The sequence below is a fragment of the Orcinus orca genome, chromosome 1, assembly GCF_937001465.1.
Source record: "Orcinus orca chromosome 1, mOrcOrc1.1, whole genome shotgun sequence".
In the NCBI taxonomy this organism is placed as follows: domain Eukaryota; kingdom Metazoa; phylum Chordata; class Mammalia; order Artiodactyla; family Delphinidae; genus Orcinus; species Orcinus orca.
Genome location: NC_064559.1, coordinates 144,507,736 through 144,535,272, shown reverse-complemented (window position 1 = coordinate 144,535,272; position 27,537 = coordinate 144,507,736). Strand labels below are relative to the sequence as shown.

The 27,537-nt window shown below is 41.4% G+C and overlaps 1 pseudogene; it reads right to left on the bottom strand.

Moving 5' to 3' along the window:
* Positions 1–10,339: 10,339 nt before the first annotated feature.
* Positions 10,340–10,866, bottom strand: LOC101287752 (E3 ubiquitin-protein ligase RNFT1-like; annotated as a pseudogene).
* Between the last annotated feature and the right edge of the window lie 16,671 nt (positions 10,867–27,537).

Here is a 27,537-nt window from a genome sequence, read left to right as displayed (position 1 = left end):
TGGGAGCAGTTAGTCCATTTACATTTAAGGTAATTATAGATATGTATGTTCCTATTCCCATTTTCTTAATTGTTTTGGGTTCGTTATTGTAGGTCTTTTCCTTCTCTTGTGTTTCTTGCCTAGAGAAGTTCCTTTAGCAGTTGTTGTAAAGCTGGGTTGGTGGTGCTGAACTCTCTCAGCTTTTGCTTGTCTGTAAAGGTTTTAATTTCTCCATCAAATCTGAAGGACATCCTTGCTGGGTAGAGTAATCTTGGTTGCAGGTTTTTCTCCTTCATCACTTTAAATATGTCCTGCCAGTACCTTCTGGCTTGCAGAGCTTCTGCTGAAAGATCAGCTGTTAACCTTATGGGGATTCCCTTGTGTGTTATTTGTTGTTTTTCCCTTGCTGCTTTTAATATGCTTTTTTTGTATTTAATTTTTGACAGTTTGATTAATATGTGTCTTGGCATATTTCTCCTTGGATTTATCCTGTATGGGACGCTCTGTGCTTCCTGGACTTGATTAACTATTTCCTTTCCCATATTAGGGAAATTTTCAACTATAATCTCTTCAAATATTATCTCAGTCCCTTTCTTTTTCTCTTCTTCTTCTGGAACCCCTATAATTCGAATGTTGGTGTGTTTAATGTTGTCCCAGATGTCTCTGAGACTGTCCTCAGTTCTTTTCATTCTTTTTTCTTTATTCTGCTCTGCAGTAGTTATTTCCATTATTTTATCTTCTAGGTCACTTATCCGTTCTTCTGCCTCAGTTATTCTGCTATTGATCCCATTTAGAGTATTTTAAATTTCATTTATTGTGTTGTTCATCATTGTTTGTTTCATCTTTAGTTCTTCTAGGTCCTTGTTAAATGTTTCTTGCATTTTGTCTATTCTATTTCCAAGATTTTGGATCATCTTTACTATCATTATTCTGAATTCTTTTTCAGGTAGACTGCCTATTTCCTCGTCATTTGTTAGGTCTGGTGGGTTTTTATCTTGCTCCTTCATCTGCTGTGTGTTTTTCTGTCTTCTCATTTTGCTTATCTTACTGTGTTTAGGGTCTCCTTTTAGCATGCTGAAGGTTTGTAGTTCCTGTTGTTTTTGGTGTCTGTCCCCAGTGGCTAAGTTTGGTTCAGTGGGTTGTGTAGGCTTCCTGTTGGAGGGGACTAGTGCCTGTGTTCTGGTGGATGAGGCTGGATCTTGTCTTTCTGGTGGGCTGGTCCACGTCTGGTGGTGTGTTTTGGGATGTCTGTGGACTTATTATGATTTTAGGCAGCCTCTCTGCTAATGGGTGGGGTTGTGTTCCTGTCTTGCTGGTTGTTTGGCATAGGATGTCCAGCACTGTAGCTTGCTGGTCATTGAATGAAGCTGGGTGCTGGTGTTGAGATGGAGATCTCTGGGAGATTTTCGCCGTTTGATATTATGTGGAGCTGGGAGGTCTCTTGTGGACCAGTGTCCTGAAGTTGGCTCTCCCACTTCAGAGACACAGCACCGACTCCTGGCTGCAGCACCAAGAGTCTTTCATCCACACGGCTCAGAATAAAAGGGAGAAAAAGTAGAAAGAAAGAATCAGTACAAGTAGAAAGAAAGAAGGAAATAAAGGAGGGAGGGAAGGAGGGAGGGAGGAAGGAAGGAAGGAAGGAGGGAAGGAAGGAAAAAAAGAAAGAAAGAAGATAAAGTAAAATAAAATAAAGTAAGATAAAATATAATAAAGTTATTAAAATAAAAAAATAATTATTAAGAAAGAAAATTAAAAAAAAACAAAAAAAAGGACGGATATAACCCTAGGACCAATGGTGGAAGCAAAGCTATACAGACAAAATCTCACACAGAAGCATACACATACACACTCACAAAAAGAGGAAAAAGAGAAAAAAATCATAAATCTTGCTCTCAAAGTCCACCTCCTTAATTTGGGATGATTCGTTGTCTATTCAGGTATTGCGCTGATGCAGGGTACATCAAGTTGATTGTGGAGCTTTAATCCGCTGCTTCTGAGGCTGCTGGGAGAGATTTCCCTTTCTCTTCTTTGTTCTCACAGCTCCCAGGGGCTCAGCTTTGGATTTGGCCCCGCCTCTGCGTGTAGGTCGCCGGAGGGCGTCTGTTCTTCGCTCAGACAGGACGGGGTTAAAGGAGCAGCTGATTCGGGGGCTCTGGCTCACTCAGGCCGGCAGGGAGGGAGGGGCACGGAGTGCGGGGCGGGCCTGCGGCGGCAGAGGCCGGCGTGACGTTGTACCAGCCTGAGGCGTGCCGGGCGTTCTCCCTGGGAAGTTGTTACTGGATCCCGGGACCCTGGCAGTGGCGGGCTGCACAGGCTCCCCGGAAGGGGGGTGTGGAGAGTGACCTGTGCTCGCACACAGGCTTCTTGGTGGCAGCAGCAGCAGCCTTAGCATCTCATGCCCGTCTCTGGGGTCCGAGCTTTTAGCTGCGGCTCGCGCCCGTCTCTGGAGCTCCTTTAAACAGCGCTCTTAATCCCCTCTCCTCGCGCACCTGGAAACAAAGAAGGAAGAAAAAGTATCCTGCCTCTTCGGCAGGTCCAGACTTTTCCCCGGACTCCGTCCCGGCTAGCCGTGGCGCACTAACTCCCTGCAGGCTGTTTGCACGCCGCCAACCCCACCAACACCAGCTCCGACGGAAGCCCGAGCCTCAACTCCCAGCCCCGCCCGCCCCAGCGGGTGAGCAGACAAGCCTCTCGGGCTGGTGAGTGTCAGTCGGCCCTGATCCTCTGTGCGGGAATCTCTCTGCTTTGCCCTCCGCACCCCTGTTGCTGTGCTCTCCTCCGCGGCCCCGAAGCTTTCCCCCTCCGCCACCTGCAGTCTCTGCCCGCGAAGGGGCTTCCTAGTGTGTGGAAACCTTTCCTCCTTCACAGCTCCCTCCCACTGGTGCAGGTCCCGTCCCTATCCTTTTGTCTCTGTTTATTCTTTTTTCTTTTGCCCTACCCAGGTACGTGGGGGGTTTCTTGCCTTTTGGGATGTCTGAGATCTTCTGCCAGCATTCAGTAGGTGTTCTGTAGGAGTTGTTCCACGTGTAGATGTATTTCTGGTGTGTCTGTGGGGAGGAAGGTGATCTCCATGTCTTACTCTGCCGCCATCTTCCCGGACGCCCCAGAACGAGCTTTTAGTTTTATTGATCTTTGCTATCGTTTCCTTCATTTCTTTTTCATTTATTTCTGGTCTGACCTTTATGATTTCTTTCCTTCGGCTAACTTTGGGGTTTTTTTTGTTCTTCTTTCTCTAATTGCTTTAGGTGTAAGGTCAGGTTGTTTATTTGAGGTGTTTCTTGTTTTTTAAGGTAGGATTGTGTTGCTGTAAACTTCCCTCATAGAACTGCTTTTGCTGCATCCCATAGGTTTTCGGTCGTCGTGTTTTCATTGTAATTTGTTTCTAGGTATTTTTTGATTTCCTCTTCGATTTCTTCAGTGACCTCTTGGTTTTTAAGTAGTGTATTGTTTAGCCTCCATTTGTTTGTATTTTTTACAGATTTTTTCCTGTAATTGATATCTATTCTCATAGCGTTGTGGTCAGAAAAGATACTTGATATGATTTCAATTTTTAAAAATTTACCAAGGCTTGATTTGTGACCCAAGATATGATCTATCCTGGAGACTGTTCCATGAGCACTTGAGAAGAAAGTGTATTCTGTTGTTTTTGGATGGAACGTCCTATAAATGTCAATTAAGTCCATCTTCTTTAATGTGTCATTTAAAGCTTTTTTTCCTTATTTATTTTCCTTTTGGATGATCTGTCCACTGATGAAAGTGAGATGTTAAAGTCCCCTACTATGATTGTGTTACTGTCGATTTCCCCCTTTTATGGCTGTTAGTATTTGCCTTATGTATTGAGGTGCTCCTGTGTTGGGTGCATAAATATTTACAATTGTTATATCTTCTTCTTGTATTGATCACTTGATCATTATGTAGTGCCCTTCTTTGTCTCTTGTAATAGTCTTTGTTTTTAATTCTATATTGTCTGATATGAGAATTGCTACTCCAGCTTTCTTCTGATTTCCATTTGCATGGAATATCTTTTTCCATCCCCTCACTCCCAGTCTGTATGTGTCCCTAGGTCTGAAGTGAGTCTCCTGTAGACAGCATATATACAGGTCTTGTTTTATTATTATTATTATTTTTTGTGATACACGGGCCTCTCACTGTTGTGGCCTCTCCCATTGCAGAGCACAGGCTCCGGACGCAGAGGCTTAGCGGCCATGGTTCACGGGCCCAGCCACTCTGCGGCATGTGGGATCTTCCTGGACCGGCGCATGAACCCATGTCCCTTGCATCGGCAGGCGGACTCTCAACCACTGCGCCACCAGGGAAGCCCACGGGTCTTATTTTTGTATCCCTTCAGCCAGTCTGTGTCTTTTGGTTGGAGCATTTAATCCACACATGTATGTTCCTATTACCATTCTCTTAATTGTTTTGGGTTTGTTATTGTAGGTCTTTTCCTTCACTTATGTTTCCTGCCTAGAGAAGTTCCTTTAGCATTTGCTGTAAAGCGGGTTTGGCGGTGCTGAATTCTCTTAGCTTTTGCTTGTCTGTAAAGGTTTTAATTTCTCCATCAAATCTGAATGAGATCCTTGGTGGATAGAGTAATCTTGGTTGTAGGTTTTCCCTTTCATCACTTTAAATATGTCCTGCCACTCCCTTCTGGCTTTCAGAGTTTCTGCTGACAGATCAGCTGTTAACCTTATGGGGATTCCCTTGTATGTTATTTTTCCCTTGCTGCTTTTAATACTTTTTCTTTGTATTTAATTTTTGATAGTTTGATTAATATGTGTCTTGGTGTGTTTCTCCTTGGATTTATCCTGTATGGGACTCTCTGTGCTTCCTGGACTTGATTAACTATTTCCTTTCCCATATTAGGGAAGTTTTCAACTATAATCTCTTCAAATATTATCTCAGTCCCTTTCTTTTTCTCTTCTTCTTCTGGGACCCCTATAATTTGAATGTTGATGTGTTTAATGTTGTCCCAGAGGTCTCTGTGACTGTCCTCAGTTCTTTTCATTCTTTTTTCTTTATTCTGCTCTGCAGTAGTTATTTCCATTATTTTATCATCCAGGTCACTTATCCGTTCTTCTGCCTCAGTTATTCTGCTATTGATCCCTTCTACATAATTTTTAATTTCATTTATTGTGTTGTTCATCACTATTTGTTTGCTCTTTAGTTCTTCTAGGTCCTTGTTAAATGTTTCTTGCATTTTGTCTATTCTATTTCCAAGATTTTGGATCATCTTTACTATCATTTTTCTAATTCTTTTTCTGATAGACTGCCTATTTCCTCTTCATTTGTTAGGGCTGGTGGGTTTTTACCTTTCTCCTTCATCTGCTGTGTGTTTCTCTGTCTTCTCATTTTGCTTGACTTTCTGTGTTTAGTGTCTCCTTTTAGCATGCTGCAGGTTCGTAGTTCCCGTTGTTTTTGGTGTCTGCCTCCAGTGGGTAACGTTGGTTCAGTGGGTTGTGTAGGCTTCCTGTTGGAGAGGACTAGTGCCTGTGTTCTGGTGGATGAGGCTGGATGTTGTCTTTCTCGTGGGCAGGTCCATGTCTGGTGGTGTGTTTTGGGGTTTCTGTGACCTTATTATGATTTTAGGCAGCCTGTCTGCTAATGGGTGGGTCTGTGTTCCTGTCTCGCTAGTTGTTTGGCATAGGGTGTCTTGCACTGTAGCTTGCTGGTCGTTGAGTGGAGCTGGGTCTTGGCGTTGATGGGGATCTCTGGGAGATTTTCGCCATTTGCTATTAGGTGCAGCTGGGAGGTCTCTGGTGGACCAGTGTCCTGAACTTGGCTCTACCACCTCAGAGGCACAGCCCTGATGCCTGGCTGGAGCACCAAGAGCCTGTCATCCCTATGGCTCAGAATAAAAGGGAGAAAAATAGAAGGAAAGAAAGAAAGAAAGAAGATAAAACAAAATATAATAGAATAAAATGAAATAAAATAAGATAAAATAAATTTATTAATATAAAAAATAATTATTAAAAAAATTTAAAAAATAAAAAAAAGGAAAGAAGACAGCAACGAAGCCAAAAAACAAATCCACCAATGATAACAAGAGCTAAAAGCTATACTAAAACAAACAAACAAACAAACAGAGAGACTGAACCCTGGTATAAATGGTAAAAGCAAATCTATTCATACAAAACCACACAGAGAAGCATACACATACACAGTCGCAAAAAGAGAAAAAGGGAAAAAAAAATATATCGTTGCTCCCAATGTCCACCTCCCCACTTTGGGATGATTGGTTGTCTATTCAGGTATTCCACAGACGCAGGGTACATCAAGTTGACTGTGGAGATTTAATCCACTGCTCCTGAGGCTGCTGGGAGAAATTTCCCTTTCTTTTCTTTTTTCGCACAGCTCCTGGGGTTCAGCTTTGGATTTGACTCCACCTCTGCGTGTAGGTCTCCTGAGGGTGTCTGTTCCCCATGTACGTGGGGAGTTTCTTGCCTTTTGGGAGGTCTGAGGTCTTCTGCCAGCATTCAGTAGGTGTTCTGTAGGAGTTGTTCCACATGTAGATAGATTTCTGATGTATTTGTGGTGAGGAAGGTGATATCCACGTGTTACTCTTCTGCCATCTTGAAGCTCCTCCTGAACATGATAGTTTACAAGTTAATAGAGATTCTTCCAGAAAAGATTTTTTTGCAGTAAAGAAAAGTTTACATTCAATCTTTCTAATCAGTAAGCTATTGTCTATTGAACTGTCTTAATTTTTGTGAAATAAGTAGACACTATTTTTATTTTCTTGTTCATTATCACTGAATCCTCTTACAAAATTACCTTCTTCTCATGAGAAAACATCATATATCACTGAACATTTAAGCTCTGGACCAAAGAGTACAGTGACTACTGGTGTGTGTAGAGTCAACAGGGAGTGAGTTTTGGGTTTAAAAATTTAATATTCAGAAAATATCTATTGAACATCCACTAGGTACATACAAAGTGCTATACCTGGTACTGGGAGTATAAAAAAGGACTAGAAACATTCCTGGTCCTCAGGGGGTTTACAGTTTAGTCTCCACAGACAAGACCAGGAAGTCAGTAAATAGCTATTATGCACAGCAGAGAGTGGTAAGTTACCGAGGCAGAGAGAGCTGATGGGAGAAGGGAGAGTCCACCGCACTGGGACCAGGGAAGATTTTATGAGTGGAATCTTATTAGCACCTTAAACAGTGACCAGCAATGGGTCAGAGAGAATTTGAGGCAGAAGGCAAGGCATGGAGGTGGAAAAGTGGAGGACGGGTATGAGAGCAACTAATTGTGTGAAGAAATGTAGTGATATTTCAGCCTGCAAAGGTAGGTTGGGTCCGATCAAGAAGCATCTTCAGTATCAGGCTAAGGAAGTTCAGTTGCCCATGATTCTTCCCTAACCCTTGTAGTTCTAGTGGGTCCTGTTTTTATAATAGCATGTGTCCTCATGTATCCCGGTTAATCTGTTTATGTGCCTACCAATTGTATTAGTCTGTGAGTGATTCCAAGTCCTGGTAAGTCATTTATTTATCTTCCTGTCATAGACACCTAGTCAGACACTTGCCACATGGAAGGAGCTTGGAAAATGTGGCATTAATTGAAGCCAACCTCGTTTTGTTCCGTGAATATCATTCATTACTTGAAAACACACCACACACGTGCATGTGTGTGTGTGTGCATGTGTGAGCACACACACACGGTTTCATAAAGATTTAAAAATTGACTTTTTCCTCTCAAGGTTATTGATTCTCGATTTTCTTACGGAATTCGGCAGGATCCATTTTGGTATGAGTTGTAGCTTTAACAGACTGCAAAAGCTGTTGTCAGCTTGGTGATTACCTTTCCTGTTCTCAATTTTGGGGGGCAACAGTGTGTAAAAGATTTGGATTCTCAATTGCCTCAGAAAAGGCAGATTACTGGCAGCATTTACTCTAGCTAACCCTTTTAAGCTCACCCTCTGCAGCTCTCCCCCCGGTGTCTACATTTCAGCCAGAGGGAACTCCTCGCCCTTCTCAGGCTATGTCATCTATTTCAATCCTATCTTTGCCTGTGCTGTTCCCTGTGCTGTGCATACATTAGTGACTGTAATAGATAAACTCCTAAGCCTCGGGAACTTAGTATGATTAAAGAATATTTATGTTTTGCTCAGATAATAGTACAATACAGTCACTCCTGGAGGATGGCCTTTCTCCACATGTTTCAGGGAGACAGGTTTCCTCTATCCCGTGGCTGCTTCATCTTCACATCATGACTCTCAGGGTTGTCCTAGTCATCTCCAGTCTAGCCAGCTGGAAGGGAAAGGCCATGTAGGGTCATGAATCAAGAGCTAAATGGACCAGGCCTGGAAGAAACGGATGTCACGTTTCATTGGTCAGAACTGACACAGGGCCATGTCTAGCCATAAGGGAGACTGGGAAGCGTAATCTAGCAGTGTGCCCAGGAGAAAAAGGAAGTAGTTTTTGGTGACTTACTAACCAGTATCCTCCACAGTCTTTCCTTCTGGTCACAAATTTCCTATTCTCTTCTTTCTTCCTTTTGTAGAACACCTTCTTTTTCCACAGGAGGCAACTCCAAGACACATGAAGTCAATGTAGCAGTACAAAGTTTAGGATCTTCAGATGATGTCTGGGGTGTCTGGATGGGGCTCCTTGTGGAGATCTGTGAATAAAAAGATAAGTTGTTCATCCCTTCTCCCACTCAATATACGGTGGATCAGAGAAGGGATGACTACAATAAAATCTCTCTTGGAAAACAAAAGAATGGAAGACAGTTATTAGTTGCTGGTACACATGATATCCTCCTGAGCAGGTTCAGGAAGGTCTCCTGCCCTGTGGGTGGGGAAGGTCCTTGTTTAGACTCTGATTCTGCTCTCCTCTTGGAACTCCCTTGTCCACTTGGTCCATCCTCTGGGTGGGTCTTCCATGTCCTATATTCCATGTCTGCGCCTGAAGAGGACATTGGGGAGTTTATTCTTCATGAGGGCTGTACAACTTTCACAGCCTGCTTTCTGCTTGTGCAAGCATGAGGTCCTGAGATGGTTTTAATGTTCAAATAGCCACAGGCTTTTTCAGGTTGAGATAATGTTTATTTGGCAGTACAATTCACCCAGAAATTTAGAAGGTTTTTGATCTGTTAACTTCTAGTCAGTTCCACGTGCCAGTAAATATATTCAAAGTTTTGCCTAGATGTTGTTCTCAAGTCTTATTTATTTGCTTCTTTGCCCCCATGCCCTTCTTTTTCAGTTTAATGGTGTTTACCTTGAGGACAATAGGTTTGGGTGGCGGCCACACCATTAATGTAACTTTGTAACAACACTGAGGTTTTGGAATAATTTAAATGATTAATTCTTATTGATTATTAATCATATTACAAAGAGTAATACAATATTAAAATACATCATCCTCAGTAAATTAATATGCACTTAGAAAATCTAATGGTTGCAGATAAAATATAGCATATGGAACTTTCATTTAAAAACACAAATTTTATGAAAATTAAAAAATTTGTGAGATTTTGGATAAAGATATATCTTAAAATATTATGAAAAATATTCTTTATTCTGAAACAACGTCAAAAAAGAATACCCAAATTCCTCTAAAACAACTAGTTATAGTTAGTTATCCAGTTGCTGTTTTTGGTAAAATTAACAAGAAAACGCATTTACAATTTTACATCGCAATCATATGTCAAGTAATTAGGATTGAAGAAATATTGTTGACATACACATTAGGTTGACTATTATATTTTCAAAAACAGTGTTCTTTCACTCATTTAAATTAAAAGAATTAAAACATGCTTAAATCTTGTTCTGGTATTCTAAAAGTGTTTGGAAACATTTTTCTTAATTTTTAGTACTGAAATCCATCTGAATGGATCTACTAATAGTCATTGTAACCAAATGAAATTAGTTTTTTGTGGTTTTAATAGTCCATAGGACTTAATTGTATTTGAAGGTACGATGAGGCAGCCCCATCTTTCCATCTGTTTCTAAGGTCTGAAATCACAGTTCTGCACAGTGGACATATATTCCCTCTGTAAAACCATAAGGCAATGAATGCATTCTTCAGAAAAACATGCTGACTGATGGGAAGAATAATTTTCTGAAATTCAGCTTGACATACTGAACAAATATCATCCACATCTAAATAAGTCACTCTGTAAAAAAATATGGCTGTGAAAAAAATATTCACAAGGGCTTCCCTGGTGGCGCAGTGGTTGAGAGTCCGCCTGCCGATGCAGGGGACACGGGTTCGTGCCCCGGTCCGGGAGGGTCCCACGTGCCGCGGAGCGGCTGGGCCGGTGAGCCATGGCCGCTGAGCCTGCGCGTAGGGAGCCTGTGCTCCGCAATGGGAGAGGCCACAACAGTGAGAGGCACGCGTACCGCAAAAAAAAAAAAAAAAATTCACAAAACCTATCTGAAAGTTCTCAGATTTCCAAAAAAAACCCAAAAGCTATAAAATGAGGTAGAATAAAGACAGTAATATCCCAAGAATCTAGCTAATTGTATTATTAAACTCCCTGAAGCAAATAAGGTAATGAAACCAAAACTGATATGGGAAAAAAATTCAGTAAAACTGACATAATTCTTATAATAGCATACACCAGTAACCCTTGGATTTAAAAAGCAGGATGAAAGAAGGCACTACTATAATAAGATTTTTTGAGCCTATGAAAAGCAATTTCAAAATGAAGTCTGTAATTCTAATAATCCAAAGTACTTCTGAGAAGCTTGAATGATCCAAAGTAGGATTTAAAAAGATTAACTTGTAATAAAGTGACTGAGAATGAAAGAACAGAAAATCCTGCTAAGAATACTAGTAACCAAACTTACTGAATGTTTGAGCACCTTTTTCTTAGAAAAGCCTGATTTACAATGCTTTTGTTTGCACAGTTGAAAGTTGTTAGCGGCCCAGTTCCAAGAAACATTCCACATATTTCTGGAGCTTGGATTTTCAGCACATCCTTTAGGCATGGAGTTTATCCAGATACAAACATATCCAGAATGAAGGCAAGGCCCTTCTCCCGTCCATCTTGTTGCTCGGGCATTTTGGGAGGCTGAGGCAGCCTCACTACCTGCAGTTCCTGGAGGACTGGTGTGGCCCTGGAATATGTTTTCTCTGATCCAGATTTCTTTGCATCAGGACTGTGTTTCCTCTCATGATGTTTAGTGAACAGAGGCCTCACAATGGTGTCAGGGACAGTGGGAGATGCTGTCATACCCCTTCAGTCAGGGCCATCACCCTCAAACCTCACCACAAGTAACTTTGGTTAGCCCAATGGCAGCAGGAAAGCTGGATTTTAATAGGCTTTTGTGTTCGGGGTCTAACAGCTACCATACAGCTTTTCTAGTCAGGCGTCCAGTTTCTGGACCCTCAATTTCTGCTTGCAAACTGACCACTTATTTCCTGAGCTCATTTCTTATAATGCTTTGCTGCAGTACAAAGAAAGTGAGCCCAGTTATTCTCTTGCCAATCACTTTGCCCAGAGCTACGGCCTCACTAGGCATGTGGCCTGCTTTCCAAGTCATCTCAGACAACAATTTTACCAAATGTTTTGCCCCTGTAAAATTTGGGTGTCCATCTTTACAGCTCTGTATATAGATTCTCTTATAATAAGTGTTGAAATCAGCTGGTGTAAGTCCTCCAATTTTGTTCTTTTTCAAAGCTGTTTTGACTATTACACATCTTTTGCAGATCTATATGAATTTTAGATTCATTTTTTCAAATGGCTGCAACAGAACCTGCTGGGATCAGGAACTGAACCTGGAGAAAGAGGGGTCCAGAAAAAGGAGAGTTGGTGAATCAGGGAAGTCACTAAGTAGTCCTCCTGAAGCGCTGGCACAGTGGGCAAGTCAGAGCTTGAGGAGGGTCTGCTGAGAGGGACCCCTAAGGGGGCAGGTGTAGAGGTCTGTGCAAGGCTGTGACCTGGTCCTAGCAACTGCCTCTGTGAATTTGCATTCCAGCCTCTGGTCACTGGTTGCTGTTGGTCAGTGGGGCAGGCAGACGGGTAGAGCTGCTGGTCCTGGAAGTGGAAGAGGCTGCAGAGTGGAGAAGGAGGGCGAGGACAGTCTGGCATCTGCCATTTCTCTGTGTCTGCCTCATCTTACCTCTAACCCTGGCTGTCTTCAGAGCATAAGGGCTGTTGCTTCCTTTCACTTCCCAAATCTTGTGCACGTTTCTAACCTAGACCCAAATCTAACCCCAAACCAAATAGGGAAGGCGATTCTAAAATGTGGTTCCGACTTAGCCAGACCTACACAAAATAAAATCATTCTCTCTTTGACTGCTCTCTCTGTATCACCATTTTCATCCAACCAGCCACCAGCTCCTGTTGATTTTACATCATTATTTCTGCATTATGACCCCTTCCTTTCTCTGCTATTGCCCTTCTTTAGCGCAACCCTTCCTATGTTTCATGTCTGAAGTACTTCTTTGTTAGCCTCCTTACTTGCAATTACACTAAATCTGGCCATGTAGGTGGAGCACTACACCACTCCGGGGTGCCATTCCCAGAGCACATTTCATGGCCCTCCCTAGGCTGTAGAGGATACAACATGCAGAACTGTATGTAGTAGTTCCATATCACATGTAGCCCCGTTTATTCCCCTCAGTAACCTGGGCCTTCCTTTTAAAAGGTACAACTGACCATGTCATTCTCCTGCCTAAAATCCTTGGCCTCCCATGACCTTCTCAAGGTCAAATTTTAATTACTTAGCATAGCATAAAATTCATTCATGACTAGCAGATGAGTCTAAGCTCTGGAATCAGAATTTCTAAATTGGAATTTTATCTTAGTAATTTGAGAAATGTATGACCTTGGGCAAGTCACTTAATCACACTGGGTTTGTTTCTTTAACTGTGAAATGGAGGAGGAGGGTATGAATACTCTTTTCGTCATCAATTTTTGTCAGCATCCATTGAGAGGTAAAGATGGAATATTCCTTCTGTAGTACAGTCTCTCACCGTCGTCTGTCCCTACCCCAACTCTATGCTGCAGCTAAACCGAACTCCTTATAGTAATTCTCCACGTTGTGACCCATCCTGCCTCTGTGCCTTTATACCAGCCCCCTGTATTACCCTCGGTTTCTTCCCCTGCATAGAATGTGCTCATTCTCCAGGACTCAGTGACTCATCACTTCCTCCTGGAAGCCTCCTCTGATTCCCTCAGACGTGATTAGTAGCTGCTCCACTGGGCTGTCTCAGCAGTCAGTGCTTGATTATATCACAGTGAATTCTCTTTTTCTGTCACTTGCCTATCTCCCCCATTATGTAAACTATAGATCACGTTTTCCTTGAGGGTAGAAACTGTTTCACTTGTCTTTATCCTTAGCTCCAAATATAGCTAAGTTCTTAAGAATGTTTGTTAGCAGGTTCTTAAAAATGTCTGTTGAATTAATGAATGGTGATGAATGATAAAGGCTCTAACAGGCATTTTTATACTTTATGGAGAAATATAAGGATGATGGAGGGAAGATTTTGGGACAAAGCATAATAGCAGGGATTCTAGAATTCCAAAATTTAGTGATTTGGTTATTCTCTTAATAGAAAGAATAGCTAAAGACATTTCTGTGAAAGCATTGTTTACTAGCAGTTGTCCAATATCCATTGCTTTAAGACCTTTTATAAAAATATTATTGAATAATCCATAAAAGTTCTTTGAAGAGTATTCTGTTTGTCAGTGGTCAATGGTAATACCTAAAAATATAAAGTAGCTATGCTTGGCAAGTTATGGATCAACATCCTGGAACTATCAGTTTCTTCTATAACGTCTGTATGAGTTCAATCATTTTGACGGCGCACCTTGCCTCAGTCAGTAGTTTACACCTGAAGTTTCTAATGACACTTTTAATAAAGAGAACAAGTAGTTACATTTTTCTCCAGAATTTCAAATTTCCATGTATTGAATATGCAATGAAATAAGGTACATCCATAAGGATTTTTTTATATTAGAAATTTCTGGATCAATAATCAAGTATCTTAAAATTTGGAATAAAAATGTCAGTGCATGGACTTAATATCAGAAGATATTAAATCTAAGCACTTCTGTGGGCAATAGACCTTGACCTTTTCCAAAAACCCATCTCTTCTTCAAATAGGTTCTTGTTTTGGCATAAGTAAAAGTTTTAATAAATATGGAAACGATCACGCTCAACATCAGTGTCATGCTTTGCCAGGCTTATGATTCTAACTGCTACCCCATGCATCACAATTCTAAGATTAAGAAGAGTGACTTGCTTAAATACTTTTGCATCTTATAAATGAATAAGAATACGAAGATCTCACTAGAAAAATGGGCAAAGGGCATATCAAAGCAGTCAGTAAAGAAGAAATAAAAATGGCCAATATACATATAGAAAAATTTGCATATGGAGAAATGCAAACCGAACAACAGTGAGATACCATTTGAACCTGTCACAGTAGAAAAGGATGTGAAGAAAGAGCACTTTGATCCATCACTGTTGGGGGTGTATATCGTCTTTCTCTGCAATTGGACAGTAGTATGTAAATCTATATCGTCTTTTTCTGCAATTGGATAGTAGCGTTGACTACTTTTAGGCGATTTGGGATGTCTGCCTGTGGAGAGCATGCGCTCTCATCAGCTTCCTGCAGGTGGAGCTTTCATGGGAAAGGCCTCCCTCCACTGGGGAGCCCTGTGGTTTCCCAGCTATGTCTGTGCATGTTTGGGAAATTCTGTTTAATTCCAGCTACCGCGTTAGGAATCTCAGTGGGCTGCATACCTGATCCATGTCCTCTATCCAACTTTTATCAAAAATAAGGCTGATGTTTTGATTTCTACTTGTCAGTCTCCTCTCTATTGCTCAGTTAGCCTTGAACTGGGGCTTCCTGACACCCCCAAGAAATAACAAGAACGGCAAAATAGAATTTGGATATTCAAAAACATGGGATTGATTAAAAAGATGTGTCAACAAAATTGGATATGATGCAGCAATTCAAAACAATTCATTGAAGCGTATATTGATACATGAAGAAAAGATTCTAATATAGCATTCTGCATACAAACACACTTATTATATATGTACGTAGTCTGTTCTTTTCCTCTTTCTTTCCTCATCCATATTTTCTAAAGCTTCTGTAACTACACAAAATGGGTTAAATACATGTTTGCTTCTGTATAGGCTGTTTTCACTGCTGTGTTTCCTGTGCTCATGGTGGCTGGTGTGTGCTTTCCCTTCTTTTGTCTGTTCCCTTGGTGGGGAGAGCAGGGTCTTGGCCACAGGCAGTACACCTGGAATTGGGTCAGCTTTTCTCTGCTGGACACCTCTTTACATGGATTCTTGCACAGGACCCGGCCCCCTTGTGATCTGTGGCTACTGACTCCATCCCTCTCTCTTTTCTGCAGAGCCTCACCTGGTCAGAAAGGAGCTCACCTGTGGGCCCAAATGAGGCGATGGTCATCCTCTTCCTCCAGTGCCCCACGTGGTCTTCTTCCCAGGAAGCAGTGTTGATGTCTGAGGAGAGCCAGTGCCTCAGCCATCCTGGGGCCGTTGAGGGTTGGGAGAATTCTCCCACGCAAGAGAATAAAACCGTAGATACTAACAAGCTCGGGGTGAGCTGGTACACAGAGTTACCTCTAATTCATGGAGATGCCAAAAGCATCATCATTCGCAATGGCTCCTGGGGAATGGAATTATCCACACAAGTGAAGTTTCTAGATAACTAGCGTTTACTACCTTAAGAATTTATACTATTTTTCTTCATCATTTTTAATGGAAATCTTACTGAAGGGCTTTCAATTTATTTCCACAAGCATTCAATATTTTCTTGATGATGCAGTCTCATTCTTATAAAGAACATGTTTTATTGTGCTGTTGAATGGTGATGTTCTCTGAGCACATTGAAACATGTAGTCCCAAAGAGCAGCTACTGGTTGTACTTTCAAGGCCATGCCTGTGTTTTTTAGATGGTTGGCTTACTTTCCCTGCTGACAGCTGTTCCATCTGAGAATCTGTGTGTTCTGGTTGAGACCCTGCTATACTGAAATAGCATTTGGTTGGGAATGGCTCTGATTAGAAGCAAGACTCAGTATCTTGTGGCAGACATTTCTGCCACTGTGAGGCCATTTCCATTGGTTCTGAGTTTACAGCTGGGTTTTGGCCAGTTAGTTATAGCAGTCAGTGGTCTGACCTCTGGTTGAAGGGGCTATTCTTATACTTTGCATCAAGGTTTCTAGTCACCTTTTTGACAACCGAGTTAAAATTCACATTTTGCTTTACAATCAGGCTTCCTTATAGATTAATGATCACTTATAATTTTAGGAACTGTGGTTCAAAGAAATGACGTCAATTTTCTAATCTCATTGGCAATGAAATGTTTATGAACTTCAGGATCTGTTCCTGAGGCTATGACTGGAAATCACGAGTTTTTCCTAAAAGAATTTTAAGGGGATAATTGAATGATCAAGCATTCATGTATTTAATAACTCTATTCAACTTAATTAAGAAATTCTCATTGATTTTCCATTGCCTAAAGTATAAAGGGCAATTGTTTTAACATCCTATCATTTAGTTTGGCTGCCTAAAAAACACGCAAAACATAATGGTTTAAAACAAAAAAGTTTCACTATGTTCTATGATTCCGTGGGTCAATGGGCAGCACTTTCAGTCTGGGTCATCTTGGCTTGAGTTGAATGGTCTAGGTTGGCCTCACTCACATGTCTGGGATGGCTGGGATGACTAGGCCCTCTCTCCACCAGGTCTTTTATCCCCCGGGGGATAGCCTGAGTGTGTCATATGGCAGCATATGTCATATTTCCAGCAGCAAGAGAGGGAAAACCCCAAAGTACATATGTTTTTCAAGCCTCTGCCTGTGTCCCATTTACTAATGTCCCATTGGCCAAAGCAAGTCATATTGACTTGAGAGCATGGATACAGGAGGCATGATTCATGGGAGTCATTACTGCAATGATCTATCAAAGCATGTACCAAACTATCACTCTAAACCTGCAGTCCGCAAACTGTGGCTCAGGTGCCCTGGGGCACCAGAGTGAATTCACAGGGACTGTTGCAGGATATTTTACAATTTTGAGGGAAACATAATTTTATTCTGTGACTGCTGGACATCACAAGAACTACTAGCTTGATGTAGGTCACAATGTCAGTATCATAATGATACATTCCTTTTGGTGCTGTTGTATCTTTGCAAAGCTGGATTTATGGTGGTTGCTGTGATGAAAAGCAAGTACCACAGGAAAATGATTGTGAAGCAGTAAGTGAGGGTAGTGGTGTCCAATTTGGTTCCAAGGTTGCGGAGGTTGTGTGGTGCCCAATGTGTGCATATATACCATTATCAAGTAAATGTGGTTAAGAAATAAGATATCATTTAAAATTTTATGTGTATTACTTTTCAAATATAATTAAGTTGTGAGTACATACAACTTACAAATTTGTTTGGACCTAGCTATTTAATGAATGGAACTATTAAGTATTTCTTTTGGCCTAGGGGCACTGTGATAAAATTAACTAAACACTAAGGATGCCGTGAACCAGGAAAGGTTGGGAACTGCTGTTCTAAACTCATTTTTTCTTTTTTGTTTTGTTTTGTCTTCTTTTTTTAAACTGCTGATAAAAGAAGAAAGTCAAGAAGCAAAGCTAGTTTTAGGGAAAGGTGAATGGATTCAATTTTCGTTATTGCTGAGTCTGAGGACCTAATGGACCATTCAGGGAAAGACACAGAACTGGGATTCAGATAGGAGATTTGGAATCAAGCTAAATGCATCCCTGAATACTCATGTGCAGGCTCTCTTTCTGATTGCTTTGGATAGTGTATGTACTCAAGAATTAATTGTAAAAGGAAAGGGTAGGATTGCTGAAAGGGAAGGAACCTAAAAACCAAAACTCAAAACCAACCTGTCAAACAAATGTTCTTGGCTTAATATTTTTGCAAATGTTAAATGGATGCATTAAAATTTCTCTCTTATGTCATATTTTATTGCAAAGGGCAGACCTCTAATGGGGAGCCATGAGGTTTATTGTCCTAGAGAAGGAGAAGGTGAACTCTTGACCTCTTAGCCAGGTGTTGCAGAGATAGAGAGTTTGCTAATTACTTTATTTCCCATTTCACACATTACTAGCTGAGCCCAGAAAGCTCAGATCATGAAGGGGTCCCCATCATATAGAGAAGGCACCTTGTACACACTTAAGGCTTAACAGGATTAACATCAAGAAGCAGGAGGATATGATGTAAGAAATACATAGACCCTTCTCCCCGCATTCACACATATTTTTTGTCCAAGGAGATTGTGGAAAGGAATAGGAAGAGAAGATAATAATTTGTGTCTTGTGGACTTCCCTGGTGGCACAGTGGTTAAGAATCTGCCTGCCAGTGCAGGGGACATGGGTTTGAGCCCTGGTCTGGGAAGATCCCACATGCCACAGAGCAACAACTATTGAGCCTACACTCTAGAGCCCACGTGCCACAACTACTGAGCCCACGTGTCACAACTACTGAAGCCTGTGCACCTAGAGCCTGTGCTCTGCAACAAGAGAAGCCACCGCAATGAGAAGCCTGTGCACCGCAATGAAGAGTAGCCCCTGCTCGTGGCAACTAGAGAAAGCCCACGCACAGCAACGAAGACCCAACACAACCAAAAATAAATAAATAAAATTAAATCTTAAAAAAAAAAGATTAAGTTCAATAAATATATATTTATTGAGTACCTTCTACATACTAAACAAAAGTTTCTTTTGGTTGTGGGGGCCCTCGGCAGTGAAAGCACAGATTCTGGGAAACTCGAATACTTCTATATAATTAGATATCTTTGTTAAAAGATTGAGAGTAAGATTAAAAGACAGCTTAGTAATAATGTAGAGAAAAATCTCTACCATAATAGAAACTGCACTATTTTAAGGAAATTAAAAAAAATTGGAAATAGAAATAATATCGACTTCTCTTAAGCAGATGTGGTGAATCTGTCCTTGGTGATCTGACTGTATATTCTGTTATTAATCCGTATTATTCATTCTTTCATCTCTCCATCCATCCATTCATTTGTCCATCATATATTTGTTGAGTACCTGTTATAGGCTCTATGCCAGGTATTAAACAAATGGATTGGAAAAGCGTTTTCTCCCTAGGGTTTATTATATAGTTGGGGAGTTGCGGGGGTAGAAGGCTGGCTCATGTGTGTGTGTGCACACGTACACACGGTATGTACAATAAAGGGTAGAGGTGTGTAATTCTTCTGGAATTTTAACACTCACACAAAGTCAGGAGATGAGGCCTCAAGACTGTGTAAGGTAGGGATCTGGAACTGAGACAAATGAATAGAAGCAGAAGCCTTGTAAGACTGCCCAATCCATAGAATAGGAATTAGAAAAATGTGCCTCACCAGCCCAGGAAATCTGGAGGTAGCATCCTGATTTATCATTCTTGTGGGATGCCAAATTAAAAATTTATATGTATACTGATATAGAACCTGAAGTCTGGTAGAGACAAATGGAAATTTTTCTCCAGAGATAACCAGAGATTATACATGGGACTCCCAGAGAAACAACTCTGCTGAAGATAAAAAAATTGCAAATCACACAAGGAAAGGAATCACCATGTGAGGGAGGCAGCAGATGCAACTAGGAGGAGAAGTAACACCACAAGAACTGAAGGTAGTAGAACTAGCTAAAATAGACCTAATACTTACTATATTTAATGTTCTTAAGGAGAAGAAAAAAGGAAAAAGCCCACAGAACAACAGGAGAGTATGAAAAATGAACTGAGAGATTAGAAAAAGAACTAAGAACTTCTGGGAAATAAGCATTGGAATGAAAACTCAATAGTTAGGTTAAATAGTAGATTAGGAATAGTAGAATATAACAGTAAATTGGAAGATAGATTTGAGAAAATCACTCAGTACAGTATACAGAGAAGAGATACTGAATCTGAGAGAGAGATTAGACTGAAAAGTTTCTACATCTATCTAATATGATCAAAGAGAACAGAATGGGGAAGAGGCAATATCTGAAAAGAAATGGCTGACAATTTTTAGAATTGAAAAAAAAGACATAAGTCTTCAGATTAAAGGTGACTATCAGTCTGGGTCAAGATAAATAAAGCCAAATTTATATCTAGAAACATTGTGGAAACCTGTAGATCAAAGACAAAGAAAAATCTTAAAGTCTTCCAGAGAGAAGAGACAGAGTACTTAAGGACAATTAGACTGATACATAGGGACTTCTTTTTTTTTTCTTTATAAATTTATTTATCCATTTATGGCTGCGTTGGGTCTTCATTGCTGTGTGCGGGCTTTCTCTGGTTGCAGGGAGTGGGGGCTACTCTTCGTTGCGGTGCGTGGGCTTCTCACTCCAGTGGCTTCTCTTGTTGCAGAGCATGGGCTCTAGGCACGCGGGCTTCAGTAGTTGCAGTGCGCAGGCTCAGTCATTGTGGCTCACGGGCTCTAGAGTGCAGGCTCAGTAGTTGTGGTGCATGGGCTTAGTTGCTCTGTGGCATGTGGGATCTTCCCGGACCAGGGCTCGAACCTGTGTTCCCTGCATTGGCAGGTGGATTCTTAAGCACTGCGCCACCAGGGAAGTCCCAATAGATAGGGACTTCTTATCAGCACTAATAGATGCCAGAAGGAATTGGAATGTTATTGAAAATTCTGAGAAGATAAATTAACAAATGCTAACCTAGAATTCTATATATTCAGCTAAACTATAATTTAACAGATTGCAGGAAAATACCTGTCACAAAAATTTTTTAAAATCAATTAATTAATTAATTTTTGGCTGCATTGGTTCTTCGTTGCTGTGTGCAAGCTTTCTCTAGTTGCGGCGAGTGGGGGCTACTCTTTGTTGCAGTATGCAGGCTTCTCATTGCAGTGGCTTCTTTTGTTGTGGGGCACGGGCTCTAGGTGCACGGGCTTCAGTAGTCGTGGCACACGGGCTCAGGAGTGGTGGTGTGCGGGCTGTAGAGTGCAGGCTCAGTAGTTGTGGCGCAGGGGCTTGTTTGCGCCGCAGCATGTGGGATCTTCCCAGACAAGGGATCGGACCCATGTCCCCTGCATTGGCAGGCAGATCCTTAACCACTGCACCACCTGAGAAGTCCCTGTCACAAAAATTTGATCCAAAAATTAAATTAAAAAATTTTAATTTCATGATTTCAGCTAGAGAGTTGTTTAGCCAAGGAGTACCTACAGGGGCTTTTGTTTCTTAGATGTCTCTTGTTCATTGGTAAGCTCAGGGCATAGGATGAAAGTGAGAGGATGAACAAAGGGAATTCCTACTACTTTGCACAATAATGCAAGTTGCTCTCTCTGTTGTGGACAGACAGAGGTGCAGATTGTATACATTGGGAAAAGCATTAGTCTTCTTTTGTCTAGATTTGGGCTATATTGACTCTGAGGCTTAACATTTGTCATCGGAAGGTGAATGTGTAAATGTCGGAGCCAGTAGTTAATCACTGGATAATCAAGTAGGCACAGGTGCCTCTGACAGTGGTCACGTGACTCCAGAAGTCCAGGCCAAAGCCTACCTTGAACTGCCTTAAAGTAGTCTCCGGTGATGATATTCTAGTTTGAATAACTCAGATTTAGGGAAATATTCTGTTGAGTGGTTACTGTATCCTACAGATTACTCAGAGCTGGGGTAGGTGGAGAATTAGAGGATGAACTCTAGAGTAAGACATTCCTGGTGGGTAGAGGGTAAGGTTATCCTAAACGGGGGTGGAGAGTCCCATTCTGGAGGTTAGATGAAGACAAGGATGCAAGATTAGAAACTGGGACGTGACCAACAGGACAGCACTGTGAAGGGTTTTAACTTTTTTTCTGGTTTTTCCTTGGATTATTTATTTATTTATTTATTTATTTATTTATTTATTTATTTATTTATTTATGGCTGCATTGGGTCTTCGTTGCTGCACCCAGGCTTTCTTTAGTTGCAGCGAGCGGGGGCTACTCTTCCCTGTAGTGCACGGTCTTCTCATTGCGGTGGCTTCTCTTGTTGCGGAGCATGGGCTCTAGGCGCACGGGCTTCCGTAGTTGTGGCACGCGGGCTCAGTAGTTGTGGCTAGCGAGCTCTAGAAGGCAGGCTCAGTAGTTGCGGTACATGGGCTTAGTTGCTCCACGGCATGTGGGATCTTCCCAGACCAGGGTTCGAACCTGTGTCCCCTGCACTGGCAGGTGGATTCTTTACTACTGTGCCACCCAGGGAAGTCCCTCCCTTGGATTTTAAAGGCAGTCTTATTTACGATATAGTTAAGAGCATTCACCCTCCACGTAGTAATTTCCTTTGGCTATTTACTCACCTAACCTGTGAGTAAAGTCTGATCTACCAGCACAGCGGAGAATCAAGGGATGGGGCAGTGAAAGGATGTGTGGCCTGCTCCGTAGTCATCTCTGTTCTGAGATCCACTGGAAGCATCAGCTTTCCCTATCTAGGGGAAGTGAGATCCATCAGTGGTCCCCAGTGGGCTTAGAGCAGAGGGGAGGAGCACAATTTACAAAAACAAATATTTTATACACATTTCAGGAACATTTCTGTAATGTAAGCCTGTGGCTTTGGATACCATCAGTATGCTAATGACTTTTAAAGTCAAATCTATAAACCAAACACCTCCCCTGAATTTGACACGTGTATATCCACTACTTAGCAAATATTTTTGAGTTCCTATTAACTACTGGACACTAGGCTAGATCTTGGATAAACACTGATGAACACAATCCTCAGGTTCCTATCCTCATGGAGTTAGTGAAGGAGAGAGTTAAGCAAGTAAATGTACACGGGAATGTATCTTTCTAAAGGTTGGCTGGTGCTTTGGGGGTAAAGAGATGGGTGCCACAAGAGAAAATGGTGTGAGAGATGGCTTCACATCCAGTGGTCAGGAAAGGGCTCTCCAAGGAGGTAACACCCTTAGGTTGGGACTGAAGGATGTGGAGGTATCTGAGCCAGGGATATATTGGGGAGACTGAAGCAGATGGAATGATGGCTTTGACATGGGAAAGATCTGGCAAGTTTGAGAGACTAAAAGATGGTCAGTGTGGCTGGAATGTTTGCGTAAGTGAACTTTTTTTTTAATGCTGGCAATAAATCAAGACCTCCAGCTGGGGAGGGGTGCTGGGAGAGGAGGCGTATCAGAGGTGACTTGCAGCTAGTCTGAGGAGCCCAGATTTATATATGAAAACTCTGGCTTTTTCTAAAACATCATTTTTTCCCCTGATGTAAATTTTGTCTGTACTATTATCTGTCATCTGATCAAGGAAATAGTTAAATACTTGCTGTAGGTAAGTATTCGAAGATTATCTGAAAGTGAAAATGCTTTCTCTGATTAATCTTGCTCAGTCATCTGACTGTAGGAGAACATTGTGTGTTGCACGGTTATTTGGGTGCTAGCCGACTTCTGACCTGGGTTATTTGGTATTCACAACAAGTAATGAGACAGTTTGTGTGCTTGAAAAAGCAGAGTGGGAAAAACTATTACAATTTTATAAATAACTCTTGGTTCTTGTGTAGTGTTCCCTTTGTTCAAACAGTGCTGTTTAAAAAAATCAGAGATTCTCATTTATGAAGTCTAGTCTGATTTTCCTAATTATTTTAAATCTTACTATGATTCATTAATGTGTTATACCATCATGAATTCAATTCATCCTTAGTTACAACATTTTGCATTGCTATGTCTATCTTAAGTGTCATCAAATTCCTTTGACCGAAGGACTTTGTTTAGTTTTTCTTTACATACCAAGTTTTACCCTTTTCTTAGTCTTGGTGTCTTCTATCTGAAGATGTTTTTCATTGTTTCAAGAGTATTAGGTATACTTAGTAGAGCCCAATTTTTAAGAGCACCATAGTATGGCTTAGCAGTATTGTGGAAATAGCATTGGCCTTAGTGTTGAAGTTGGGCAAACCGGGGTGTGAATCCCAACCCCACTGTTTACTTAGCTATGTCATCTTTGGTTAGTTACATAAACTTTTTTTTTTTTTTTTTTTTGCGGTACGCGGGCCTCTCACTGCCGTGGCCTCTCCTGCTGCGGAGCACAGGCTCCGGATGCGCAGGCCCAGCGGCCATGGCCCATGGGCCCAGCCGCCCTGCGGCATGTGGGATCCTCCTGGACTGGGGCAAGAACCTGCGTCCCCTGCATCCGCAGGCGGACTCCCAACCACTGCACCACCAGGGAAGCCCTACATAAACTTTTGAATCTTACTCTTCCCCTGTGTAGAATGGAGATAATGATCTCTTCCTCAAAGAGTTGACAGGATTAAATGAATGGACGTGTGTAAAGCATAGCACAGTGCCTATCACTTGGTAGGCACGCAACTGCGTATGTGGTCTTTGGCAGATCAGACAGACTACTTAGAATTGTATTTCAAATAGTGGACATAGATTTGCTTTGGTTCTTCTACCTAGTCCCTTTGTGTCCAAGGATACATTTATTTCTCATTTGGGATAGAGAAAAAGTTGCTGGGTGGCACAAGGCTGGCTGTGGCCAGGAGGGAGCAGCAGACGGTCACACTATCTTGTTCTGAAGGCTCTGCAGCTGCGGTGGGCTCCTAAGGGAAGTCCAGGCCAGGGTTTAAGTAAAACGTTCCAACCGTGGGGAAGAAAGTGTGGTTGGAAGCTAAATTCAAACGTGCAATCCAGGGCTATAATCAAGAAGCCGGGTCATTCATTCAGAAAACACTGATTGAGAAACTGCCATGTGTCAGGCCCTATGCTAAGCACTGAGTTCACCAAAGTGACCAAAACACAGTGCCATGGGGCTTCTGGTGTAGAGGGGAGCCCCACAGTGATGCTGCAGTGAGGTAAGTGCTATCATTAGTGGTGCTAAGCGGGGCAAGGGTACAGGGGTCTGGGAGTTTGAAGGAGATAGGACCAGTTATACTTCCAGAAGAAGGATGGGAGACAAAGAGTTTAAGAAACCCACATCTGAGCCAAGAATGAAATCAGTAATTTAACAATAACAAGGATGGGAAGGTAAGTTGTGGGTCAAATACTGAAGAACGGGTTCCGAATTGATGTTTCTGGTCCTTAAAGGGACCATACAAGGAACCAAAGAAGTGAGATGCTGAGGTTCGTTCTGATAGTACTTGCGGGATGCTCCCTGGAGGGTTGAACACTGCTCAAAGAACAGAGAGATACTGCCTGACCCGACAGGGGGCTGAAAACTTGACCTTGCTTTCATTAACTTGAAGCAGGAATGATTCAAATGATTCTAGTGACTTGAAATAGTTCCTATGTAATTTTTGTTGGATGTAGCCCAGAGCAGGATAAGATTTACCTATAGAATAATCAAAATTTCTGCTGATTTTATGGGATAGGAGAAACGGCAGTGAACCACTTACTTTTTTTTTTTTTTTTTTTTGCGGTACGCGGGCCTCTCACTGTTGTGGCCTCTCCCGTTGCGGAGCACAGGCTCCGGACGCGCAGGCTCAGTGGCCATGGCTCACGGGCCAAGCCGCTCCGCGGCATGTGGGATCCTCCCGGACCAGGGCACGAACCCGTGTCCCCTGCATCGGCAGGCGGACTCTCAACCACTGCGCCACCAGGGAAGCCCTACCACTTACTTTTTTACCCTGGAAATTCTAGTGGACTGCTGTGCTTGGGAATATTTTTGAAACTTGGCTAAGTATTCTAAATCTTAACTGGAAATCTCACCAAAATTTTTTTTTGGTGGTTGTGAGGGCTCAGAGGTTATATAAACTGGGCTGTTCTGTTCACCTTGTCTGGCAGTGTCTGGCTGTACAGATGTGTAGCATGAATGTGCCTCCAGATGCTGATACGTCAGAGAGCACATCGCTCATCTGTGGGAGCTGGGAAATAGCCATTTGTTCAGTTCTGGTTATGGCATTCTATTCATCTCCTTTCCTTTAAAATGCACTCTCAGAAGGCCCATTTCTGTGACTGTCTGGGGGGAAGATGCAGCTGGGAGAGTTATGCTGGAGAGACTAGAGGTAGTTACCATCTTTCTCCGCAGCCAAGATTTGTCAGGTTGGTTTCCTAGTAAGGATTCAGCTGAGAATAAGCAGCAACACTAACCTGTGTTGACATTGTGATTTCAGAATAACTGTGTTCCAAAATTTTCTCAAGTACTGTAATTCTGGGAAAGTGAGGATTTATATAGGTAATAATTCACTGATTTTGTATTACAGTTTATTCCTATAATTCATACAGTTTCCCATTCCTACAGTTCACAGACAGAACTATTTAAGTTAGTAAAAATCTGGAAATTATTTGCAGAGTGAGGCAGAAGGTACTCACTTTTAATTTTAATAATTATTAAAATTATTAAATTTAATGACTAAAACCTGTGAACATAATTTAAAAATCATCAGGGATTTAAAAATCACCATTTGAGCATCTCTCACCTTTCTGATTGTTGCATAGTAAACTCTGTTACCTGGATTGTTGATTTAATCCACTGTTTTGGGATGATTTGTCATGCAGCAATAGATAACTGAAACAGTGCATCGAATAGTTCATGACGGGCAGCTGGCGTCTTGTTGAGCACTTATTCTCAACTGGCCCAATAGTTAAGAGCTGTTTCTTTCTTTTTTTTATTTCTTAATTAAAAAAAATTGAAGTTTAGTTGATTTACAATGTTATGTTAGTTTCTGATGTATAGCAAAGTGATTCAGTTATACATATGTTTCTATGACTATATCTGTCTGTTATTTTTCAGATTCTTTTCCATTATAGTTCATTACAAGATATTGAATATAGTTGCCTATGCTATACAGTAGGACCTCGTTGTTTATTTTATATATACTAGTGTGTATCTGCTGATCCCAAAGGGACTGTTTCTTAAAAGGTGAGTAGTTACCAGCAGAGGAGGGTCCTAGGGATCTTTGTCTTGATTCTTTTATTAGGGCTTGCCAGCAACCCCATACTGTGTCTTTATTAACCACAGACACTTGGAGTTCCCTGGATTTACTGGTGATGAGCAGTGAATAGAAAGGGGGAGTGCATCAAAACTTGGACCTCCTGCAGAGACTTTTTTCCTTTTTGTTTAACTGTAGTCACCATGCTGTACATTACATTCCCAAGACTCATTTGTAACTGAAAGTTACCTTTTGTCCACAACTTCTCCTGTCTCTGGCACCTGTTTGTATCTAATCTATAGTTCGTTTTTTTTTAAATTAAAAAAAATTTTTTTAGATTCCACATATAAGTGAGATCACGTGGTATTTGTCTTTTTTTGTCTGATTTATTTCACTTAGCATAATGCACTCAAAGTCCATTCATGTTGTCACAAACAGCAAGATTTCATTATCTTTTATGGCTGAGTAATATATATATATATATTGCACATCTTCTCTATCCATTCATCTTTCTATAGGCACTTAGATTGCTTCCATATCTTGGCTATTGTGAATAATGCTTCAATGAACATGGGGTGAATAAATCTTTTTGATGAGTGTTTTTGTTCCTTTGGATAAATACTCATAAGTGGAATTACTGGATCATATGATAGTTCTGTTTTTAAATTTTTGATGAAACTCCATACTGTTTTCTGTAGTGGATGCTGCAGAGACTGCTTTAATTCTGGACCCCGCTCAAAACTAGCAGCCTAAGGGCTATTTGGTAAAGTGATCAGAGCAGCACACCCAGATGTGGTATTAGTTCCTCCAATCCAAAACAAAGCTGAATTGCTTTC